This window comes from Coffea arabica, chromosome 6c (genome assembly GCF_036785885.1).
Source record: "Coffea arabica cultivar ET-39 chromosome 6c, Coffea Arabica ET-39 HiFi, whole genome shotgun sequence".
Lineage (NCBI taxonomy): Eukaryota > Viridiplantae > Streptophyta > Magnoliopsida > Gentianales > Rubiaceae > Coffea > Coffea arabica.
The window spans coordinates 23,906,754-23,910,072 of record NC_092320.1 but is presented as its reverse complement, the minus strand read 5'-3'; the positions used below and the strand labels follow the sequence as shown (position 1 = coordinate 23,910,072).

General features: G+C 33.6%; 1 pseudogene; it reads left to right on the top strand.

Moving 5' to 3' along the window:
* The first annotated feature begins 1,737 nt into the window (after positions 1 to 1,737).
* On the top strand, positions 1,738 to 2,409 carry LOC113693172 (bidirectional sugar transporter SWEET5-like; annotated as a pseudogene).
* Positions 2,410 to 3,319: the final 910 nt, after the last annotated feature.

Here is a 3,319-nt window from a genome sequence, read left to right as displayed (position 1 = left end):
TTGCTGTAGTTGTTTTATCAAATTTACTATAGTTGTTTTACTATGAAATATTTTTACTATAGTTGTTTTATGAAATATATTTTTATCAAATTGTTTTACTATACCTTGATTGTATATTGTTGACTTATTCCTCTTTTCTCACACATATTTTGCCTCCTTATATACATTGATTTTATGAAATTTATCTTCTATAGTTTTTGGATAAAATATTTTGGGTTCTACACTTGGTGCTTGGATCATTTAGTTTTGAAAGATATGAAACTTTCTAGAATGTGGATGTGTAGCTCGTGCTTATCGTATAATTAATATTATACTGTTGATTTATTCCTCTTCTTGCACACATATTTTGCCACCTGATATACATTGATTTTATGAAATATATTTTTACTATAGTTGTTTTATCAAATTTTTTGGGTTTTACACTTTGTGCTTGGATAATTCAGTTTTGATAGCTATGAAACATTCTAGGATATGGATGTGTTCTCTGAATTTATTCTAGTTCTTTAGATTTTGCTATGTGACATCTATAATAGAAATTTATATAAAAAAATGACATGTTTATGGAAATATTATTCTTCCTCTACAACAATACCATGTAGTTCTCTAGGCTTTTGGTTGTCTGCCTTCTAATTTCATGTTTTTCATGTTTCTTCCTCTTTTTTTAGATACTAGTTTTCCAAATTGTGATATATTTTTGTGCATTCTCCATAAATGGAGCTATTATTAAATTCAAATTCATTGAGGCTCAGTTGATATTCTTTTTTTTTTTTGACTAAAATGGCTCTGGTGATATGTTTCTCTTAGGGTTCATGTTCAAAGTAAGAAAGGGAAAAGAAAATTTAAAATCTACTACTAATGATATCGACGAAGTGTGAATCCTAACAGGTGTCGAATCTGGTCCATGCTACCATTTTAGTTTAAGAGAGAGCATCGTTCCACTTTATGCCTCAAACTTTGCATGAAATCTTATTTTGCACTTTATACTTGAGGAAAAAAAACTAACATTTTCAACTGATAAAGAATTTTCAGTATACGGAGGAATCATCACAGGATTAAGAACTATGCTGCTGACAGGCTTCATCTCCCTTATCTTTCAATAGTGTTAGTGCCATTGGACTAAAGTCCGTAATGGGACATATATATGTTAAAGTTAAGGTTGCCTCATCAGAAAAGGTTAAAGGATGCAATGTGTAGCATATTATATTTGGGGGTACAAAGTGGGAAATGGTATAAAGTCTGTGCATGCAAAATAATATTAGTCCCTAAAAAAATATTTCATTCATCGTACTTAACCTTGTGAGGTTTTTATTACCAAGGTTCACTTCTAATGATTTCAACATCCATAATCAAAAACCTTCTTAGTTTCCCCCCAAAAAAATCTTTTTATACTCCGTTTTCACTAAAGTCATATACCTTTGTCAATCAATGATCTTTAAGTTCGAACACCTAACATTTTGGGCAAATTTAAATTTTGACAATGTTATATACAAAAAAGTAGAGACTTTGATACTATATGTAATTTTGTATAAAGTAAAATGTCATCTTAAATAATTTTTTTTATTTAAGTAGCACAAGAAGAATGAAGCAAATTAAAATTGGTCCATACTAGCAATACATACATCATTATTATTATTTTTTGGTTTAATGCATCATGCTTGCTAACCTGGAGGGCGTCATGATAAGCAGTTCTGGGTATTTTAATTGGTTGACTTCTAACTCTTTTAGTTTCCACTCACAACATCTTAACAAATTCAGGGATGGCTCACAAGGAACTTGCAAGGACCATCATAGGAGTAATTGGAAACGTCATATCCTTTGGCATGTTTGTCTCCCCGACGCCCACATTCGTAAACATAGGGAAAGCCATGTCTGTTCAACATTTCAAGCCAGACCCCTACCTTGCCACAACATTGAATTGTGCAATGTGGGTGTTCTATGGCCTTCCAATCGTCAAGAAGGATAGCATTTTGGTTTCAACGATCAACGGTGCTGGACTTATAATTGAGGCCATCTTTGTCACCTTGTTCATCATCTATTCCAATTGGCAAAAACACAAAAAAATCTTCCATTTTCTTGCAGGTGAAGAAGTGATTTTGGCCATAGTCATCATCATCGCCTTAAGGGCTCCGGATGGTAGCAATAGGTCATTATTTGTCAGCGTCTTGCACACAATCCTCAATGTTGGGATGTACTTTTCACCATTGACTGTTATGTGCAGCGTAATTAAGATAGAATGTGAGATACATGCCATTCTCATCGTCGCTTGCTAATTTTGTGAATGGTGCTGTTTGGTTTTCATATGCTTTCCTTAGATTCGATCCCTGGCTCGTGATTCCCAATGGCCTTGGGACCCTTGGTGGACTAATTCAACTCATACAATATATTATGTATTACGGCTCAACAAACTGAGATGAAGATCGGGATGAAGATGGCAAGGCTAAGGAGGTCCAACTATTCTTTGAAGCCTAAGTGACATAAAGACTAAGGATAGAAGGGGAAAGGGAAAATTATGATCCTTATCAATGAGACATTTTCTAAGCTTTGCTTTTACATTTTCCTTTATTTCTCATGTGTTAACTGTGTCTTATTTGTCAAACTTTAGTTACTTTTTGATAAATCTCTTTCTGCCAAAAAAAAATAATGAAAATCTACTTCCCAATATTTTCATAAGTAACTGTCAAGGACAATGAAAAAATAATGAAAAATAAGGAAAATGATGGCCGGGAGAGATTTCAGGAAAGTTGAAATTAGTATGACAACTTACATCAAGAAAATATTATTTAGATCTATATTTTTTATACGCATATTAGTCTACCTTCTTTGCATCTTGCAATGCTACAATTCTCCCCTTTTTTGACCACTGCTGAAGGGCTGCAACTATTCTTGGCTCGACCATAATGGCTATCTTACGGAGAGCATCAGGTTGATTAATAGCCTTCCCAACTAAGCCTCTAATCCTTGCATGTGATGATCCTCGAAGGAAAAGGAGGGAATTGTTGCCTATAATTTGAGTGGCAGGCCATCCCATGCCAAAGTTTGCATCCGATTGAATGATGAATTTGTTAGCTGATGGAGAGCATGCAATTATAGAGGGTGAATCAAAGAGATGGCTTTGGTACAATCCTTCTCCGTCACCATATCTGATTTAAATGATTAATTTGGAAGTACCATGTTAATTCTAATTAATTTTATTCTACAGCTGATGAAGTCAATTTGTAGGTTTTTTTTTTGGGAAAACTTATTGTTTAACAATTTGTAACCAACAAGTCGAAATACTGTGGTAGGTTGAAGAAATGTCATTCATCTGCCACTTAATCGA